This window comes from Pipra filicauda, unplaced genomic scaffold, assembly GCF_003945595.2.
Source record: "Pipra filicauda isolate LSUMZ 115617 unplaced genomic scaffold, ASM394559v2 scaffold343_size770392_pilon, whole genome shotgun sequence".
NCBI lineage: Eukaryota > Metazoa > Chordata > Aves > Passeriformes > Pipridae > Pipra > Pipra filicauda.
In genome coordinates this window covers 99756-122278 of record NW_024104469.1, presented here as the reverse complement: position 1 = coordinate 122278, position 22523 = coordinate 99756, and the positions used below count along the sequence as shown (strand labels likewise).

The window sequence follows — 22523 nt, the reverse complement described above, 5'->3', positions numbered from 1 at the left end:
CTTTCACATTCAGCACATGCAAAGGATTCAAGGGAAAGAGAAGCTGATAGTTAGGATTCAGGACCTGCTGCTATGTACTCTTCAAATGCTCCTTTGAGTTCTTGGTTCAGGATTTTAATGATGCTGTTATTCTTGTGCAGGAGCATATGGTTTGCTCCAGTCTGTTCTGTGTTGCTGTGTGCTGGCCCCTGTTTCAAGTCACTTCACTCAGGGAGCTGCTGATTGTATCTGGAGGGAAGTTAACTCTTTGAAAGCATCGCAGCTGCCAGCCCATGGAGCACACCTAGGGACACCCCTGGGATGTGGCATGCACTGGGATATGGCATGCAGAGCCAAAAGGCTTTGCAGATAGCTGGCACTGTCAGGACATGTCAGACTCATTTGAGGGAAGACGTATTCCTCAGGCATTGAGGAGAACTTGCAGGATGTGTGTAGCTTCACCTGCAAGGATGATGAAGAATCCAAAGAAGTCAGTCTTGATGGACGTAGCAAAGCAGCCCTCAAAGGAACTGCTGGCACAGTACTTGATTTCGACAGCAACCTACAGCCCAGGTGGTTGTTGTCCCTGCAACCAAGACCCAAGCAGAAAGTGACCTTGTTCTTAGGCTGTGTTTGGGAGCACAGAGGCAGATCTTGGACATATCTAGCTACAGACTACAGGAGGCTGCCCTCGGGCTGTGCAATCCACTCTGGAGGAGGAGCCCCTGGCCCCTGAGTTTAGACATTAGGAGGTGGTGTCTGCTGCGGGCAGTGTTGCAAGAAATTCAGTCACCTGAATCTACCATTCACTGTCAATGCCATCCAGAAACATCTTCCTTCCACACCTGACTCCACATGTTCCTCCAAAGACTCCCTGAGCACCGCTCAAACTCCAGAAAAAGAAACGCATATGTATGGCCAGGGCCTCTTAGACATTCAGAGGCCCATCTGATGCATTTTCAGCTCTTGGCAAGCCAGAAAGAAACCAGAAATCAGAACAGTAACAAAAATAGTCACCCCACTGATGCAGGGTGACAGCAGATCCCCATCCTGTCAGCTTCGCACTGCACACGTGCAGTAAAAAGGCAGACCCAATTCAAAACAGCTTGTAGCAATCTCTGCATTGCAATATTAAGTAATGCCCTTCCCTTGCCCTTCAATATCTTTATAAATTCTACTCTCCCTTTCTGCCCACACAGCGTCTTACAGAAATCAGAGGAGAAACAAAGAGCTGAGGACAAGGAGACCTGGCATCCCGCAACAAAGAGCTCTGCGAATTCTTCAGGAGATCTCCATAGTGTGATTAGCATCTCTTTACAGCAACATCATCTCTCCTTCTTTTGTTTCCCCAGAGGAAGATAAAATTGTCGCCAAGCACCAGAGAATGAAGCTTGATGAATACTGAAAAGTCATTCACCTGCAAAGTAGGATGGACTGGTCCCGGATCGGGACTGATGGGCAACTGCTTTTAATTAATGTTTCCAGAAGCTGGGGCAAGAAGAAGGAATATCGGGGGTTAGAGCTGTGAGGGGAGTGCAAGGAAACAGGGCTGGTGTTAATGAGAAAGGACAGGTAGTACTGGCTGAGGTGTGAGCACACAGCCTTATTCCCAGGCACACAGCCTTACTCCCCTCTGCTCCCATGGACTCAAAGCATTCTTAGGCTGCTGGGACACAGCCCTGCTCCAAAGCCACCCCTTTGGGCTTCCACACCATGGGCTGCTCTGACCATAAGTCCAGTTGAGGAGCCGTGGCTTCACCCTCTGCTTTGCTGTAGGCAAGGAGCTCCTTTGGCTGCTTCAGACTTCCTTCCACATTTCTCCATGAACCAGAAAACACCTTCTGAATTAGAGAACAGAATTACTATTGCGAGTTTTCTTGAGTGTGTCCTCACTTTTTTTTTTTTTATAAACCAGCAGCTCTCAAAAATGTTTTAGAGCAGGTTGATTTTATGAAATGATGTTGCTGAACTGAAATTTGCAGTAAGTTTGTGGGCAGTTTGAACCCTTCCCAGTGACTTTTCGTATTGATGTTTCCTATAGTGACTCATTGTCCTCCATATAAGCATCTCTTACTGACTGAAGCAAAAAGGCGCAATTAGAGAAGAGTTCCTCTATGGGTCTCCTGAAATTACAGTAGTTTATATTGCTGCCCAGCAACCTGGAGCTAAATTGCAGTGCTTCAGCAGCTCTGGCAATTGCTGTTTCTCCATTCATACGCCAGAAACTGATGGATCCAAACAAAGAGAGTTTCACTGACTGAAAGAGAGTAGGAGATGCATAGGCAAACCACGGAATACCCTAGTAACAGATTCCACCCCTCTCACCTTAAGCAGAGGGGCAACTGCTGAACCCCAGTTACATCATGCTCAGTCCTTTAGAGGTGCATTTGGACAGGTTCCTCTCTGGCTCTAAGGGGACAGGCAGTTTATTGGGGCTTGGGCATATTGCATGTGTGAACAGATACAGCTTTAGGACTAGTTTAGGAAGTCCATCTGGAGCTCCTCCTGGTGCAACCAAATAGACCCAGCATCTCAAAGCTGTCTGTTGATCTGTCAGCTTACCAGTCAATACTGCTCCTGTATGGTCTCTAGGAGTTCAGTTTCTTCTTCCATATGCGACTTGGGCCTAAAAACTCATCACATGTGTCTTCTGCTGATTGTGACCTGGGAATTCTTGGTGTCGTGATGCTCCCCAGTGTGAGCTGTTTCGGGAAAAATTTGGAAAAATCAGAAATAGCAAGCGAAGCACTGAAACTGCAGCTGTGTGAGTAGCAACCAAATAAGCTAGGACTAAGATTTGACAGACAGATAACCAGAGTGTGAGAAAGGTCTGCAAGGTTGTGAGGTGGAGAAAAGGGATGGAAAGAAGCCAGTTGTTTTCTGTTTCTTACAACAGAATTAGGAGGCATCAAATGAAAACTGTAGGTGACATTGCAAAGAGAGTAGATCTTTTTAAACAACACATAATTTACCTGTGGAACTCACAGAATCACAGGCTACTTGAGACTGTCAGGGACCTCTGAAGGTCATCTTGTCTAACCCCTGTGCCCAAGCAGGACCACTGAGAGCACGATGTCCCAGACTGTGTCCGAATGTCTTTTGAATATCTCAAAGGATTCAACCTGTTCACCACTTGATCGCCCTCACAGTAACAAAGTGTTTCCTGATGTTCAGGAGGAACCTCCTGTGTCCTCATTTTTGTTCATTGCCTCTGTTCCTGTCACTGGGCACCATTGGAAAGAGCCTGGTTCCAGCCTCTTTCACCCTTCCTCCAGGTATTTATATACTTCGATGAGATCTGCTCTCAGTGCTCTCCAGCTGAACTGTCCCAGTTCTCAGCCTTTTCTCATAAGAAATGCTCCAGTCCCTTCATCATCCTTATGGTTCTTCATTGGACTCTCTCCAGTGTGTCCACCTCTCCCATAGTGGGAAGCCAAGAACTGGATACAATGCTGCAGCTGTGGCCTCTCCAGCGCTGAGCTGAGGGCAAGGATCAGTTCCCTCAACCTGCTGGCAATACTGTGCCTAGGGCAGCTCAGGATCCCATTATCCTTTTTTGCTGCAAGGGCACTCTGCTGGCTCATGGTCAAGTTGGTGCCTTTTCTGCTGAGCTGCTTTCCAGCTGGGTGGTCCCTAATATATGTGGGGCATTGGGCTGTTCATCCACAAACTCCATGGTACTGTGGATTTGAAACGTTTCCACAGGTCCAAGAATAAATTATATGAAAGGTGTGTGTGGGTGGACTTACCATGATTGTTTACTACAAGGATGACAGTATTAGTTTGGGACATCTGGGAGAGTTCTTCTCATTACCTTCCTTATACTTTGCTGTTGGCCATGATGTGAGCTGTGAGGGACATCCCCACATTCCTGTGCAGAAGTCAGCTTGTGCTCAGAACAGATCTGGGATACATCTTAGTGGGAAACAGCAAATAAAAACTTAGGCTGGGGCAGGAGATCCACTTCTAGTTTGGGACATGAACCAGAGGGCTATCAAAACACTGGTGAGGAGGAATGTGTTTTAGAAACTCAGCTCAATTTTATCCATCATCAAGTAACCCCTGGTGGGACACTTTTCGTGCCTAAGACTGGAGTATCCCTCTTAAATTTAGCAGTCACTGTCTCCAGGATACCCCATCTCTATGTCCCCTTTGAGTCCACAGGTTGCTGACATTTCCATATGTTCTCATTTTTCATCTTCCCTATCTGGAAAGGACACCTCAGGCTGTCACAGCACTGATAGGGAGGTGAGAGCTGGCTTTCAACTTTTTTTTCAACTCTTTTTGCTTTAAAACACCTTGAAAAAATGTTCAAATAAATTTTCCAGCAGCAGTTTATTTACTTTTGCTCACAAAGCCATATTTATCTACAAAAAAAGAAGTCAAACCTCCCAAATGCTTGAAACACAGGAACATGGGGCTGGCAGGGACTTCCAGACTTGCCAAATCTAATCCCTGCTGTTGCAGCAACACATCACGATGTCCTTTCAGAACTGGAGTCTGCTCTCTCTTAAAAGCTATTTGGATTTCTGCCTCTGTGGTTCCTACTGGGTGGCTGCTCCAAACCCAATTGCTCTAATGGTTTGAAGCCCTTAACTAATTTCCAGCCTGGTTTATTCATGGCCAGTTTATATACATTTGTTCTCATGCCAGCACTGTCCTTTGGCTGAAATAGCTCTCCTATCTCTGTAGTGCTTATTCCCCAGACGTATTTAAAGAAAACTATCCCCAGCCTTCATTAATACACTGCAATTACTTGTTTTGCCTGCTCTTCTGCAGAGGGTATGGTCTCCTGACCTGTCCCTTCACGCCCTTGCAAGCTCACCTTCAGCTTCCTCCCAGCCTGGGTGAAGAGTGGCATGGAATCTACAAAGGATTGTGTTTTCACTGGGAAATGGGACTTGGATGTGTGCCATAAGAGAAATGCCATCCCATACCCGTGCCTTTCCCCCTCCTGGTGTGCTCCTGGAAGGAGCAAGAGAGTCTCGGTGAGTACCTCTTATAAAACCTTACAGAAAAAGAGCTCCACAATTAGCAGCAGCTTCCGGCAACAGAAATAAGAAGCAATGGCAGGATAAACTGCAATTTATTTCAAAATATGTAAATCTGCTCGTTAAATAATTCACATGAGTCTTCACACATGAAGGTGGAAGAAAAACCTTGGCAGCTGTGTATATCCTTTCTCCATCAAAGCCACACTGTTGGCAGCTGCTGTTCTCTTTCATCCTCAGATTTTTCCCTTTCTGCTCTCCATATTTCAACCTCCCTTTTCTACTTCATCACCTGATACTGGATTTCCAGAATCCTCGTACCATCAGGCAATATCTTCCCCTCATTTTCCTCGTTTTTGTTCTGCAGCTTGCCTTAATTTTTTCCCATCCCTGGTGTACCCTCTCTCAGGATCACTGGGAAAGGAGATTCCTGTATAACTGGGGCCTTTCTATGTCATCAAGGAAAAGATAAAGATCCCATGTCCTGAGGGCTATTTCTGCAGCAGTCTGCTCTTACTGGGTGAGATGTGTGATGATTGTGCCTGGACAAGCTTCTTTTCTAGGGAGACTCCCATTGGCTGCAGCTAAAGCTCCCCCTGCATCCCACCGTGCAGTGTTCCCAGGATATGTCAGGATCATATCTTAATGGAGAGGCAGAGCAGAGCACTAGCAAGAGCTTTCCTTGAGGAAAAGAATTCCTCCAGTGAAACGGGGATGCAGTTCCTGAATCCCAAATGATGGGAGAAGGTGCTCAGGAAAAATTAAAAGCAAAACAAAAGACTGGCAGATATTGATTTTGTAAGCAAAAAGTTTAGGGAAAACAGAAGTATGAGAAGTCACTGAGCTCCCATTTCTGGGTGATGGGTATTTGAGAGGGATTCACCTCAGATACTCCACACAAATGATTTATACCTACCTCCAAGTCACTAAAATTCAGCCCAGTGCTGGACAACTCAGAAGAAACACTTTATTTAATGCATATGTTAATTTTCACTCTTTCCTGCTTTAGTCAGGAGTTTCCCAAGTTTCATGTCATTAGGGAATGGGGAACTCCATGCTAAAAAGAATACTCTTTGTACCTCTATCCTTTACTCCCAACAGTTTCCTACTGGTAGCATATCTATGCAGTGCCAACACAGACGATGGGATTCTGGCAGAGCAAGAGCCTGACCCAGAGCTATTTTCCCATGCTGTGAATATTTTTAAGATTTTTTCCCATGCTGTGAATATTTTTAAGATTTAAAAAAAGAAAAGAAAAGAAAAGAAAAGAAAAGAAAAGAGAAAAGAAAAGAAAAGAAAAGAAAAGAAAAGAAAGAAAAGAAAAGAAAAGAAAAGAAAAGAAAAGAAAAGAAAAGAAAAGAAAAGAAAAGAAAAGAAAAGAAAAGAAAAGAAAAGAAAAGAAAAGAAAAGAAAAGAAAAGAAAAGAAAAGAAAAGAAAAGAAAAGAAGAAAAAAAGAAAACAAACAAAATGTCTATTCCAGATTGGGCTAGAACTGGAATAATAATCCTTCAAGACTGGTTTGGCACAGTCAAAGTATTTCACTCCTGTCATTGCCGACTGCTCTGCTCTCGCCTCAAACATTTCTCTTACCCTGGGGTTGTATTTCTAAGTAAGCACTGAAGGAAGTCAGAGACCCATAGTGTTACAATTCCAAAAGGTATTGAGAACAATTAGTTTTAGAGTTGGGAAATCCATCAATCCCAACCATTTCCCAAGGCAAGTTTTTGTGTTGAGAAATCAGAAATTAGTATTTTTTTTTTTGATGGAGGGAAAAATCATAAGATTTCCCAAACATCTCCAAACCGATCCCCTTGAGCCAGAGGATTTCACGGTGCTGTTTCCTTGTCTTCTGGCAGTGAAAGGCAACCATGGGTAATGAAATGGATAAGCAAAATAAGAGACAGTTCTGGGATCAGATATCCCTTGCCTGGGCCACTGAAAACACCACAGATTTGTTTCTTTATGAGGCCCTGTATAGCTGGGCTGTTCCTCTGCTGGCACCTGGCTCTGACAATATGTTATTTTCATACTCGGATCACCAAGGCATTGATAACCTCATGGGGAGCTGAGATAGATCTCTGTTTAGTAGATCTTCCTTCATTCTCAACAAGTATTTTCCCATCTGCCCTTTTACCTGTCAGTTTTGATGGCACAGCATGAAGTAAAGAGACTCAGCCACTTTTCTTCTTCTTTTTTCTTTTTTTTGGTACCATTTATAATTTTTACTGAGTAAAGCAAGGCATGCTCCATAAATCAGACTGTAAGTTAGAGAGTCACACTGCGGAGTGTGCAGCACGATGAGGCACCAGCTGCTCTTTGCAGATGATAAAGCTGTAAATATGATGCTGGTTTAAGGAGGCAGCCCCTGGGTTGTGACACTGTGTGCCTTTGCACCCCCTGTATTTCACAAGAGGTTCTCCAAACTATTCCAACAGCCCCACCAGGATGGGATGCCAGGTCTGTGCCAGCCAAATCCACAAAGCCAGTCACCTGCGTGGGCGTGCAGGGGCTGGAAACGTGTTCAGACCTTCCTGAAGGTCACAGCAGTCAAATATCATGCCTGGATTCATTCAGTATGCAGCAGGGAGCAGGAACAGACTCTGCTCCTCTTTTGTAGGACCTTGAGTTGTTTGATGTAAGGCCGCATGCAAATCACTGCCCAAGGATGTGTTTGTCATATAATTAATATTAGCTCCCACCCTGGAGTACACTTCTGTCAACACAGAATAAATATTCCCCATTAGGATGAGGGTTGGCTGAGGAGATCAGGACTTGAAGCTCTTGGATAGCTCTGTGCTAGCCACCAAGGATCACTTCCCTGGTGCTTCAAGGCAACCAGTGAGCTACAAGATTGTTCATTTTTATTTCCAAGAGGTTTTGGGTTGGTTTTGGTTTTTTTAGCTTGTTTAGGGTTGGCTGTTTGTTTTGGTTCTAGTGAGTTTTTAAATATTTAAATTATTTAATTCAATTTTCCCTTTGGAAGTGGCTTCTCCCTTCCCCAAGATGTGATTGAAAGCCCATTGTCCAGAGACTTCCAGCGCAGTTATGGACATGTAGGGGAATGAAGAGGCTCAGAGCAAGTCTGGCTCTGAACCCAAGCATGAGCCCCACAGTCTGGTGTTACAGCAAGACACAGATATTTATTTTTTTTAATAGGGGGGAGATAAATAGTGCATTCATTGAAAAATGTATGCGGAGAGAAGGTGTAATGAATTTTCAGATTAAACTTGGCAAGTGTTTTCAAGTTAAAGAGGAGATGTTTAATCACATTTTCTTGCAGAGAAGGCTGAATGCTGGGTTTCAGCACAATTTTTAAATGAAATGTCTCCATTTTTTTCAGCAATGCTTGTGTTTGTCAGCCTGACGATGTGCCGAAGGGGCTTAGCAAGGCATCTCAATAACTAGTTGAAACGCTCTGGCAGAGCCTTCACTGAGTTTCTGGGCTGTAGTACTTTCTGATCAAGAGAAATGCTGAATAGGCCAAAGAGCAGCAAGTTTTGGCTCTGCTTAGAGCTCTGCTCAAAGCTCTGCTCACCTCCATTTGCATGACACTGGGCACTATCCCCTGCCTGAGCCCAGAGCCAGGGGCTTAAAAGCCAAAGGGACCCGTGGTGGTCCTGCAGGGAAGAGATAGGCTGTGGATATACACAGTCTACTGCACTGGGAGCTGGGGCTGGGTGCAGGAAGAATTTGCTCTGTGGGGATAGTGGCACCAGCCAGAGTGGTGATCCCCCTGGCTGGTCCCCAGCTTCTCCACCTTCCAAGGCTTTTGTTGCAATTGCATTGTGAGGCTCCCAAGAGCTGGCATTTTCTGGTGGCAGTAAACACAGAATAATTTGTTGGTACTCAAAGAGAGGCTGCCAAGGTAGCACAGACAAAGGTTTCGTTAAAAAAAAATCCTAAGCAAAAAAAAAATCAAATCCAAAAAAAACCCCCTACATGTACACACACGCACAAAAAGATTATGCAAATGCTCCAGAGAAGATGAAAAATTAAGCATTCCAAACTAGCAAATAATTCAGTCTTCTCAGTCTCTTTATTCTCTTTTCTTGCCTGGATGGGATCTGAAATTACATTTTACCACCTGTCTTTCTGAATTGTCCTTGTACCTTGCTGCCAAGTTGCACCCCTACAGAGGACACTGGCTCCTCAGGGATGAGGCACAGTGTGCTCTCCTTGCCCAGGTCCTCAGGGACAGGCATCTTCTCAAGCACTGTCTCTGTGCAATGTGTATGGGGGGCTGCTGTGCCTCCTCTCCCTGCTTTGGATCATTCAGACCAGTTTCAACCCATTCAGCAGGAGAGAGGGTATTTATGCGAAGACCAAGAAACCTCTGGGATGTTGCAGTGGGCACCACGTGGAGGAGAATATCCTGCTAATATTCCTGTTGGCAGAAAGCTCCTGTTGTGTGGTGGTGATACTCACACCTTATGAGGCAAAGGAGAAACCACCCAGCTGCCTCCAGCCCAATGTGAGGAGTAGGAGAGTCACCCCTCCAAATAGCAGGACCTCTGATTGTATATTTATCACATACATAGCACTGAGCTTGCAAAGGCTGGGGAGAAGGAAGTTCAGCTGCAAAATTCCATTTTGCAGAAGGGAGATGAAGTCTCAGGTAGGAGTAAAACACCAAGCAGGGAGGTGCACAGCTCGCAGTGTACTGACCCATGTTTTCTCGCCATAAGCAGTACGGACAATTTCAGCAGTGGCACTTCTGTCGTGGAGTGGCTTTGACAGTGTGGTCTGTCAGTGCCAGCAGGTAGGAGAAAGCAGTTGTTTTTCTCTTGGCTGAGGTTTTTAACACCCTCACTTGCAGCCAAACAGCAGGTTCTGACTCAGCTGTCTGCAGTACCCTGAGGTACACAGTGCTTCAGGGTGTCAGAGCAGCCTGCTCTGGGGGCTCAGCCTGATGAAATGCAGACAAGGGAGCAGGGAGAAGCAGGAACAAGAACACAACACCCCAGGATCCCCCACACCTCTTTCTTAGTAATGCTTTTGCCCATTGAGAAGGGAGCTTAAATGAGGCGACCTTGAGCACCTCTTGATGGTCCCCCATCTCCTGGCATGAAACAGAGGTTCCTCGCCATTAATATCGCTTTCCAGCCCCACCATAGCTTTGTGTCCATGCATCCATTTGTCTTGACTCTGTTCACATGAGTCCTTGGGGTGCCAGGTCTCCCCCACACCATGCACCGCCATCTCCCTCAGCTCAGCAGCCCCTCGCTGCCGTGGGAAGCCCAGCCTGGGTTCCCCCTCCTCAACCTCCACCCCTGCAGTGAGCAGATTTTGCACAGCAACTGCTGCATGTAACTCCAGGAGGGTTTGTCTTCAAGATCTGCTGCACTTACAGATACAGTTTAGTGGTGAACCAGCAGTGCTGGATTGGACTTGATCTTAAAAGTCTTTTCCAACCTAAATAGTTCTACAAGTTGATGATCCTGAAAAATCTAAAGCACTCATTGTACCACAACTGTCTTGCACAAAGCAGAAGGAAAAGGAAATTTTTGCTGAAGATTAGAGAGGAGTGTTCTCAGAAAGAGCTGATTTTGGCTATCAAACTCTCTCCATAGGAAAGTGTCAGAGGACTGGCTGCTGAAGTGATTTAAGGGCAGGCTTGACAGCTCACAGTGGTTGTTCATGGCAAATGATGGAAATTACGGAAAAGAATCCCCTTTTTCTGAAGCCACACTACAACCCTAATCAGCGAACTGACAGAAAGTAAGCTGCCTGTATAAATATACGTATTGAAATGTGGAAATATGCACACACACCTATATTTAAGCCATATCAGCTCCAGTTCATTTTCTGTCCTCACAGCCAATGTGTATGGAAGTGGTGCAGAGAGGGGGGAAAGAGCTGATGGAGGCAGAGAAGGTGGTGAGAGATGTGTTCACCCATATGGCTGGTAAGAGACACACTCATGGATGTTACACTTGGTGAGCATCCCGGGGACTTCTGTACTACTTGGTATTTTGTTTTCTTGAAGCTGCTGGAGACTGGAACATTGAGAAAAATCTCAGCCTGTTTGTTTTATTTATAGTCCTTGTGATTTCATGGTTGAACTTGCGGATGCGAACCCCAGCAATTGAAAGGCCAGCAGACAAATCAATAGATCCAACACCTACTCAAAGCCTCTTCCTTTTGGAAGCTTCATCTCATCGTTTCCAATTGCACAGGGCAGACTTACCAAAGGGCAGAGAGGAGTGGGGTGGTGAGCAGTGCCAAAGGGAGGTGGAGTGGGGACAGCTGTGGGGCTGCACTGGTGCTAACCCAGAGGTGCCAGCACTGCTGCACCCAGACTGGTGCAGCAGCAATTAGCACCCAGTAGAGTTGCTAGACTTTGGTGAACCTGTGCCTGGGTTACAGTATGGACCTTTGCCTGCTGCTGATCCTGTCCCAGGCTTTGTGTGGTGTGTGCTGTTCCTCCCAAAGGTCTTGCCATTTCGCCAACAAAATCAAGTTTCAGGGAAGAGTAAGAAGAGGAAAGAAGTAAGGCTGGGGAAATCTCTCCTTATTGTAACTCCCTTTGATCATGAGAGGTTACCCTTTAAATGATAAATCTTTGGTATCGTATTTGTGTCTACTTTAGCTGTAGATGCTCAGTTAGACACCATTAAAAGCTTCATCAGCTTTACCACTTTACATTGGTTTTCAGTCCTCTCTGCTGGTATTCCTGGAGACTAGGCTTCTGAAAATGTCTGTGAAAAAACAGCAGCCAATCAGCCCAGCTAGTAAACAGGGAAAAGTTTACAACTTGCAAGTTCTTCAGGTACAGTAAGCTCCTGTATCTGTTTTATGTCAGCCCACACATCCTCCAAAAAAGGTGTTGTAAAGCCCTGCTTCAGAGGTAGCCTTGTGAGACAGAGGGGATAGTGCAGCAGCTGTGGGATGAATTAAATACAACACTAAAGAAAATGCATTCCTGAGAAGTTCTGTTGCAAGGTGCCTTGGGGATGGAGCATGCCTTGCACACAGCAGGTCCTAGGGATCATGTAGAAGAGCTCATTCTGGAGCTTGAGGCTGCATCCTTGAAGGAGATGCAACATGGGTGTGCTGCTTCCAGCTTCCCAGCAGACCCTCCTGCACAATGTGCTGGAATTTGTTTTGTGCTCTTCAATGCACACAGACATGCCCTAAATTGCTCACATTGCAGGGTAGTCTATCTAGTATCACTCTGCAGTAGCATGCCAAAGTAATAGTGATGAAGCAGTCATAGTAGCTCAGGATTTTCAAGGCAGGGGGTCTGGGCTGTGTTACTGCTGCAGAGAGGAGAAGAAAATATGTTTTGCTACTGCAGCATCTCCCCAAACCGTAAATGTTGTATGGCGGCCACCAGTTTGCTGATTTCTGGCCCACAGATGGATCCAGCATCCTCCCGCGGGGATGGTCGTGTTGGCTCACGGAGCACGGCCAGCGAGATGGCTGCCCGGCGTGGCCGACTCCTGCAGAAAGCTCAGTGGCACTGACAGAGCAGACTCCTTTTTGTGGTACACACACATAATGGGAACAACACACAACGTCACTGTCTGCCAAGCTGCCCATTCCCATTGGAAGATGTAAGTCTTCAGCCTTGTTCTCCCAAACTGGGGAAGGTAAAACGTTACACTGGCCTTGTCTGCAGTCACTAACCAGAAAGAAACCCCAGCGTGGTGAATGAAAGGGATGGGATGCCTTGCCATATAATTAAAACCAGAACAGCCAAGATCAGAAACGGTGATGCTGCCTCCTGTTCTCAGCTGCTTCTGGTCTCCCCCATCTCACAGCTTTAATTCTAATTAGCCTCCCATTCCTGTCCTTAGCTCCTCCGCTCTGAAAACGCAGTGCCGGTTTCTCTCCTTTCTGTTTGTACCCTGGATCATTTCCAGCCTTGACCATTTTCAGCCAAAGCCCTGCAAGGACCTCAGTGTGTACATGTTTTCAAACTCCAACAGTGCAAGCCAGGACCACAGAGGACCTGAAGGAGGGAGAACACTGCTAGACTGGATGTTGGTGTCCTGGGGAGAGAGCAAAGCTGTGCCACGGCTTTATAGCAGCTGTGTGAGGCCAGTCTTCGTGCTCCATGTATGGTGGAGGGCAGAAGGATATGCTGGGAATGATATCCCAGAATGCACAAGTTTTCTCCAGAGTCCTCCTGCAGCTGATCCTCAAGCTCCATGCTGCCTTGTGTGCTGTTAGCCTCTTCCAAAGCTGTGGCCGGGACTTGCATCGTTCCGTGCCTTTCAAACCAGCTCCACGGGCAAAGTTAGTGGATAGAGGTGAAGAGGTTACCTGAGCCAGGGAGCCACAGAAAGCCCCTGGCAAGGCAGGGAATAGGCTCACATCCCTCCCTGTGGCCCTTCCCTCATGAAAACAGCTACTGAGAATGCCAGTGGGATTTGTAACATATACCACTAGGTAGTTTCTTCTTGAGGGTACTTCTTGTCCTCTTCCACTGGGTGCAGTATCACACTCTGCATCAAGAACATGTTTCTGCCATCCCTCCCGAGAGGTCCTCGGCCTCCTGGACCACAGAAGAACTATCTTATTTCACCCCATGAAGACAGCTTCACCTTCAAGATGCCTCCCATTTTGAGCTCCCCATTGGGGAACCAGCATAGGTAAGCCTGTGCTGCCTCATCCCACTTCACCAGCTCTGCTCTCAGAATACACCAGCACATGAGCAGCGAACCCTGGATCGCTTTGCAAGCCTGTTCCTGGGAAGCAAACACAAAAAGCAAAGAGACAATTCATTAGAAACTCAAGCCCCGGGGAAGGGTTGTTTGGGGTTTTTATTTTCTTATCACAGAATCCAGTCAGTTCTATGATTTTCAGCTTATTATGCTATGCTGCACAGATATAAAAATAAGAATACTTCTTTACATACAGGGATCAGAAGAACTGAAGCCTATCAGAACAACTTTATTAAGTCAGATCAAAGCCCAGATATCTGAGCATCCTCATAAAAGTGCATGTGTAAGGAAGGCATAATATCATGACAAGCAGGTATGATCCTCCTCTCCTGCATTTTCCCCATGCTACAAATATTAGAGAATTGTAGTCTTGATCCTTATTGGATCTCTCTTTTGTGAAGTCATTCAGTCTCACCTTGGACCCAGGAAAACTGTTAGCAGTGACAGCACCCTCTGGCAAGGAGTTCCCCAGCTAAATGGAGACCTGTCATCCCTGATTTGGTTTGAATCTGTTCTGTGCAGCTTCCTTTGACGCACTGCAGCTCTTGATCTCCAGACAGAGCCCAGGTCCGAAGATTTTTCACTTACAGCTTCCTGCAAGGTTTGTTGTTTCTGCTCAGAACAGAGCATTAGAGACCTCAGGCCATTCCCGTAATACAACAACCAGAGCAAAATGCTCTGCCTTTGTTCCTGCTCACTGCAGTAGACCCCATCTCTGCTGCTCATTGTTTTAAGACTTTTCTATTAATAGCAGAAACAGACATGCCATTTCAATAATTCTATTCAAATTAATGCCTTTCATTATACTCCAAACACAACATCAAAGGCTTAGATTGCACCCTGGCCCTTTGTGAGACAGAAAGAGTTCTGGTATAAAGATTTCCATCAGAATAGACGTTTGATGAGAGAAAGCTTTTTTGTCCATCAAGAAAGATAAGTTTCTTAATGGGATTAGAGGCTTTGGTTCTTGTGGATGAGTGACTGCAGCAGCCTAGGAGGTCCTTTCCAATGGCAAATTTTGTCCCACAACTCACTGTGAGGGAAACATGTCACATTGGGAATATTTTATTTTTACTTTGTTTTTGTCTGTGAGAGAAAGGTCTGTTTTCCCAGGACTGCCAAATCCTGGTGTTGGCTGGCATGACATAGGGATCATGGTGTATCTTGGAGAGAGCTGGGACTACACATCTCTGATGGTCAGGAGAAGATAAGGTCAGAGACCACTGTGTCTGCTAGGATCCCTTTGCAGGCTTTGCCAGCCACCCTTCTCCACCAGCAGATGCAGCCAGTAAAGAAAGAGGGTCAAGATCAAGCACAGTGGAGGGGGTCTTCTCCTGGGGTGAAGGAGATTGAATTTGTATGGCTGTATTTGTCCCTGGCTCTGTCCATGATCCTTTGCCTTTCAGAAAGAGAAGTACTGGGGGATTTGGGATCATTCACATGGTTCCTCTGCCCCTTGGATTAGGCCCATAGAGGGAAAGGTGGCTCAGTAGCTGTGTGTACATTTCCTCCTGGAGCACCTGCATCTGGGGAGCCATCCACCTCAGGCTTGGCTCTGGGGGAAACCCAGCATGTAGCTATGTAGTTGGTCCTGCAGAGAGTGCAAAATAAAAACAGTTGGGTCCTCAGAGCATGGCCAGGGCTGAATCTTGTCCTGCTGCAGCAACACACTGAAATTCCTTTTGCCCTCTCAGACCCCATGCTCCAGGTGCGTCCATCATCAACCCAGATGCCTACACCTACCTTCCTGCAGTCTACAAAACAAGCTGGATGTACTCCATCCGAGCCAGGACCAATCCTTGGGAACACTGACACATCCCTGGGCTTATGTTTCTTTGTGCGCATGTTTTTACTAGGCAAACTAGCTCTAAATGTCCTTGTAAGTAAAGGAAGAAACTACATCTCAGTTCATTGCAGGGAATGGGCTCACACATTCTTGGTATGTAGTAAATTCTGGTTTTCCTATTTTGCTGTTTTCTGGTTTTCCTATTTTGCTGTTTTCATCAGGAACCTTTGATTGGGTTACTCTTTGTCTTTTGGTCTATAAAGGCTCTTAATGAAGCCCTATTAGTGAACTAAACAGAAACATTTACTCCTTAAAGGACTTCATTATGCAATTGTAGCTAAGCAGAACCTGCTGAAATGCCTCTGCATGTTCCTAGTTTAGAAGTCCTGCCTGTGTTTGCAACAGCAAATGGACCACATGATCAGCCCCCCTGGCCAGTGGAAACTTGGAGGGCAGAGCTTCTCCAGGTTACAACTGCCAGTACATGTTCCGTCACCCCATGCAGCCCAATTTCCCCCCATTTAGGATCCACCTGTGGCTCCTTATGGTATGTTAGCCCCATCCATATATGAACAGGGCTGGAACCCACTGCCTCCTTCGTTGTTTGTTTCAGTGGTTAATCAGTCTCACGGTGAAAAACCTGTGCTTCCCTCCTGAACTGAATTTTGCCTGCCTGAATTGAATTCTAGCTGCTCATTCTGACTGGTATCATCCTTTGTTAGATTGAAGAAATGGTACTTATTCCTCAGTGTCATGGGTCAACCCCAGGCAGCAACTAGGCCCCACACGGGCACTCGCTCACTCTCCCGATGTAGGGATGGGGTAGGGATTCAGAAGAGTAGAAGTGAGAAAACTCATGGGTTGAGATAAAAACAGTTTAATAGGTAAGGCAAAACAAGGAATTCAACCACCACTTCCATGGGCAAGCAGGTGTTCAGCAATCCCCAGGAAAGATGGGCTCCCTCACACCTAGCAGTTACTTGGGAGGACGAACACCATCTCTCCAAACATGCCCCCTCTACTTCTTCTTCCCCTGGCTTTATATGCTGAGCATGACACCATAAGATATGGAATATCCCTGTGGTCAGTTGGGGTCAGCTGTCCCATCTGTGTCCCCTCCGAACCCTCCACAGCCTCCTTCCAGGTGGGGTAGGAAGCAGAGAAGGCCTTGACTCTGTGTGAGCACTGCTCAGCAATACCTAAAACATCCCTGTAACTAACAGTGTTTCAAGCCCAAGTCCAAATCACAGCCCCATAGCAGTCACTACTGAAAATATTAACTCTATCCCAAGCAAATCCAGCACACCTATTAAGGTGTTTACACAATTTATTTGTCCCACCTCTCCATCTCGTTTTTGATCAGTTACCTTGAGTGAATTGCCTTTGTGTAACAAACCTCCAGTCCTGCTGATCCAAAGCCCTTTAAAAATGTGAGAGCAGAGCCAGGGTCCAGCCTCACCTTGGGACCACCCCAGAAACCCCACTCACAGCCCTGGGTTTCAGCTTGCAGTCTGCTGCTATCAACCAAGAGAAAAATTATCCTTATTTTCTATTCTATTTTTCAGCTGAAGAACTATGAAAAGAAGAGCTCACTAAAAAGACTACTGAAATAATAGAAAACTTCCCACAGTTTACGCAGCATTAAACATGGCCTTTGTTGATGGATCCTGAAGAATCTGGCCCTTTATTTTTTCTTTTTCTTAATTTGGAGAAGGAAAATGGAAAGGAAGATGTTTCATGCCTGGTTTCTTGTCCATTTATTTTATTTTTTTCTCCAGAGGTCTTCCCATGGATCACCAATAAACATTCAAGAAAACACATAAGTGAAATTAAATAGTGTCTTTTAAAGAACAAATATTGTCCCTGACACCTAAAATGGCAGATTATTTGCTACACTGTTAACTCATACTGCTGTATGCGAGAAAGGCTTTTTATCTATTCTCATGCAAGTAATGCAATAGTTTGTAGCCCTGAGAATTAGAGAATCCAACATAACAAAGAGCAGTAAAGGAGACCAAAGATCCACCTCACCAATTTCTGCATCAGGCACATAATATTTGTGTGCACCACAGCACAGCCTTAATCTTGACTTTAAGATAAGTAAGGGAAACCCTGTAAAGCCCTACCTCGTTATGCCCTCAGTTTTTGCACTTTTTTCCCAGCATGACTGCATTTCTGCTGCAGTCACTGGATTTTTAGCTGTATTTTCCCAGTAAATCAAAGTCCCATTTATTTCCCCAGACCTTTTTTCAATGACCAGACCCATAGGCCATGATCAAATTGCCTCTTAGTTTTCCCTTGGATAAATAACAAAAGTGAATTCCTCAGTAGAAGACAACCTTCCCCAAAATCAAGTCATTATAGCAGCAATTTTTTTTATCCTCTTCTAATTAACTAGAGGTCTTTTGGAAAGCAGGACACAATATCAAGTAATAAGATAGCAGCAATCTCCTGGTTCCTGCCTACTGTCTTGTTACTGAAAGACTCAAAGATATCATTCAGTCCCTTCCATACAACAGTGTACTGAATATCTATTATAAACCTTCAGTCATTTCAAGAATGAGAGACAGTTCTCTGACTTCATTTTAAATTTGCTGGCCTGGATGCAGAATTCCTCAGAGTTTGCAGTAGAAGAGAGCTTACTAAGAAGAGCAGCAGTGACACCCAAGGAAAGAGCATCTTGTTGTTTGAGGTTAATGTTACACCCTGAATATGGTATAAGACAGCTCTGAGCTGATGCAAATGGAGATGCCTAAATGCTTCTCAATGGACCTGTCCAACTGATGCTCAGTTTAGGTCTCAGAGCTGTCACACGGGAAGATGACCTGTATACTGTGCACTAATTTTTACCAAAACAGTGTGTTATTAATGTCACTTGATACTGTGAGATGAAAGGAAAATATCACTGGCTTTGTCCTTTCTATGTTTATCTTGAACTGACGATTCCCAAACCCCCAGATGGATGGATCCACATGTCAAGCTTTCTTATCAAACCTGCAATTAAGAACATGAAGGGTAGGATTCTCGTCCTGGTAGGTGTCTGGTCTAAACAAACCCTTTGGGCTTCAGTAATACCAGTGGAGAAACAAAGGTGTCTCCAGAGAGTGAGGTGACCCAGTGGTTGCAGATGCTCCTATAAGGATGGGATGAACTGCTCCTTAGCGTGGCCAGGCTCTCCTGGTGGGTTGCTAGATAGCTACCATAGCTCAGAGACACAGCCTTCAGCTGCCTTAAGTGGAATAATGCACACCCCACCCTTCCCTTAGTCTGATAACATCCTGGCTCTGAACCCTTATAGCCCAGATTACTGTAGTCTTAGTCCAGCCTGCAATGTGCCTGGTCTGCAGCGTGAAGATCACACTGCACACTCAGCTGCTTTGATGGGCTCTTTCTGACCCATTAAAGAGACCCATGTCTGCACTTTACCAGGCACCTGCCTCTGCAGTGTTTCATGAGTTAAACCAGATTCTGATCAGCAGCAGATGCTGCACCTCGCTCTTGCTGTGATCAGCATCTGGCAGAGAGAAAATGGCTTAAACTAGACTCTGGAAAAATTAATTGCTGAAATTTAAGTGACAGAATAATAATTATTATAATTGCAATAATTGCAGTAATTGATAGTGACGGTTCCTCTTAGCATGCCCCTGGGGAACCTGCATCGCGGGCCAGCTCTGCGAGGTGCTCTATAAACACACAACAAGAGTTTCCTGAAAATGGGAGAACAAAAGCGTGCACAGTTCCTGTTCTCACCCTTTGCATCAGCGCTTTGTGCTGCCAGAGACAGGCAGCAGGAGTAAGAGGACCTTTGGGCTGCCCCATTTTGGGTTCACATGGTAACCTCGCTTTGCTAATGCAAGGCATGAAACACCAGGAAGCGGCAGAAATTTAGGGTAAATGCATGAAAACAATGAGACCAGTTTCAGGCAGAGGTCTTAGGGCACAGGCAGATGTGGTTTGCCAATACTGGGGCAAACATCCCAGCAAAATCAAATATGATGAAGAGAATTCACAAAGACAAACCCCAGCAGGGAAAGACACAGGGTGATGGATTTGGAAATAGCTTGGTTGGGGGGCTGCCAGGATTGAGAGACAATGACAGGCAGGGATCCACTGCCCAGCTTTGGGAGGGGATTGGTAGGAAGGGATTGGACTCAGGAAGTCTTTCCATATGTGCACCATCAAGACAAGTGTTGGGGAAAGGTACTGTGGGTTCAGTGATGCCTCTGCATTCCCAGAGGCCATGGGCAGAGAGCAAAAGAAAGGACATCATGGCAGTTTTTCCTTTAGATATGTTTTCAGCCTAAACAGAGGTTTCCGACGTGCAGCTTTTAGTAGTCATGTCTCAGGAGTGTGGTGGAGAAAGGGCCATGGATGTCCAGGGAATTTAAGACAGACACTGCAATTATGGTAATTGGTTTTGACCTCCTACAGGACCTGATCCATGGAATTACAGTGGTCCTGCATGACACTCTTGACTGGGCACTGACATGGGATATGCACTTCAGAAAGCCATCCAGTCTTGACTTCAGAACCTCGAGTGATGGATGATTTTTCCATTCTTGGAAATTGCTCCAGTGGTTAATTGCTCAGTCTATTTAAGAAAAAAAAAAAAAGGCAAAAAGCTGCACCTTATTTCCTCCTTTAATTTTTCCATCTTCAGCTTCTGGCCATTGGACTTCATTTTCCTTTGTTTGCTCGATTAAAGAGGACTGAAATATCAAATACCATCTTCCTGTGTAGATTCCTACAGGTCAAATTACTTCTTATCCTGCACTCTGGTAGGCTAAGTAGAATAACTTTCTTCACTCTCATTTCCAAGTTTTTTTCCTAGGCTTTCCATCATTTTCACAGCTCTTTCTTTCAGCCATTCAGTTTTTAAACCTTTCCAAAAGCTGAATACCAAACTTACAGATGATATTCAAACAAAGATCTTGGCAATGTCTTACATACTAGGAAATCATGTTTTGTTTCAATCCCATGCAGGTAAATTTAAAGAACAGCTGGTTGGCAAAATGATAATACTTTTCCCTTTTTCTTGAAGTTAATTTACACTTGTACTCAAAACTGTGATCACAGAATCACAGAATGGATAAAGTTGGAAGGGACTGCGGTGGGTCATCTGGTCCAACCTCCCTTCCCAAGCAGGGTCATCCCAGAGCACATTGCACAGAATTCCATCCAGACTGTTGTTGAACATCTCCAGTGAGGGAGACTCCACAACCCCTCTCGGCAATCTAGTGTGTGATCACCTGCACAGTAAAGAAGCTCTGCCTCATATTCAGGTGGAACTTCCCGTACATCAATTTCTGCGTGTTACCTCTCATCCTATTGCTTGGCACCACCAAGCAAAGCCTGGCTCTGTCCTCTGACAGCCCCCCCTTTAAGATACTTACAGACATTGATAAGACCCCCTCTCAGCTTTCTCTTCCTGAGGCTCAACAAGCCCAGCTCCCTCAACCTTTCCCGGTAACAGAGATGTTCCAGTCCCTTAATCGTGTTCGTAGCCCGCTACTGAACCCACTCCAGTAGCTGCTTTTGTCTCTTGCACTGAGGAGCCCAGGGCTGGACACAGCACTCCAGATGTGGCCTCACCAGGGCTGAGCAGAGCGGCAGAACCACTTCCCTCAACCTGCTGGCAGTGCTCTTCCTAATGCCCCCCTGGATACCATTGCCCTTCTTGGCCCCAAGGACACACCGCTGGCTCAGGGACAGTTTCTTGTCCCCTAGGACCCCCAGCTCCTTCTCCACAGAGCTGCTTTCCTGGAGGTTGGCCCCAGCCTGTGCTGGGGCACAGGATTATTTTTTCCCATGTATGGGACCCTGCACTTGCCTTTGTTGAACTTCAGACAGTCCTCTGTCCATCCCTCCAACTTGTCAAGGTCCTTCTGAAAGGCTACACAGCAGTGGCTCTGTGGAGATGCCAGGGAATGAACCAAGGATCTCATGTTGAAAAATGATTTTTTTCTATTTGAAAAAAATAATGATTTTTTCTTAAATTATGATTGCCTAAAATATCCCATAATGAAAGCATGAAAATAACAAACATGGTCTTAAATAAGCAGAAACTTAAAAAGAAAAAAACCCACCCAACCAGCAAATGAAAGATACAGAAAATTGACCAAAATCTGAAAATAGGCAAGAAAGTAACTTTTCTATACTTTCCATAAGGGAGATCAGGCTAATTAAAATGGGAACATTCATATGGACTCCACAGTTTTGCCCTTATTATAAAATCCCTCCCTGTGTTAAGATGGCACCATATTCTGGGGTTCTGTGGATCTTTAGTTTGGTAGAATCCTGAGGAATTCAGTTCTGGATGAGTCCTTCAGAGCATCCCAGCCCTGCAAATATCTGGTCAGATTTTTGAACAGACAGCTCATGGGGAGGAGCATGAAAGCAGCAGACCCAGAAATCTGTGATTTCTGAGCCTGCCAAAACCTGAGAAAGAGTTAATACAGCAAATGGGATAAAGGGCACTTCTGGACATAATTTACTTGGATTTTTTAAAAGGCTTTTTGGTAGAGTTCCTCACAGGAGACTCTTAAGGAAAATAAATATCTGCGGAGTAAGGGGCAGCATCCTGTTGTGGGTCAAAAACTGCTACGGGATACAAAGGGTTGGAGTGAATAAATGACGCTTGGAGCAGTGGGAGGTTAAATGGGAGAGACTCAAGGGACTAGCTTTGGGAGGGACATGACTGAAAATATTTTTTAATGGTTTTGAGAAGCAACAGGGCAGAGAAGGAGGTGAGTTCTGTCCAGGTAACATCATACTGTTTCGGGTTTTATTTGTTAATGGAAGAAGGAAAGAAACTGACAAAAAGACAGAAGAACTATGAAGGATTGTGAGAAGGCCTAAAGAGATTTGTTCAAACTGGAAGATAGAACAGCTGGAGAACTGTGAGATAAATGCAAAACCGAGCAGCCATGGAAGCCTGCCTCTGCTTCACAAGAGCTCTGCAGGGATGGGCTGGAGCTTAGCAGAGTCCTCTTAGAGGAGACCAAGCTTACTGCCGTGGCATCAGGCAGAAGGAAACAACCAGCAGCTGGTAGAGTTGAGAAAAGATAAATTAAAAGCAATCCCCCACAATGTAATTC

General features: G+C 45.4%; 1 long non-coding RNA gene across 1 annotated transcript in view; it reads left to right on the top strand.

Annotated features, from left to right (window-relative positions):
- LOC120323789 overlaps nt 1–17260 on the top strand; it is a 53395-nt gene extending 36135 nt beyond the window's left edge. Inside the window, exons 2-3 of the long non-coding RNA XR_005564634.1 lie at nt 1179–4967; nt 16992–17260. This is a non-coding gene — a long non-coding RNA (uncharacterized LOC120323789). The remainder of the gene's footprint in view (nt 1–1178; nt 4968–16991) is intronic.
- Nucleotides 17261–22523: the final 5263 nt, after the last annotated feature.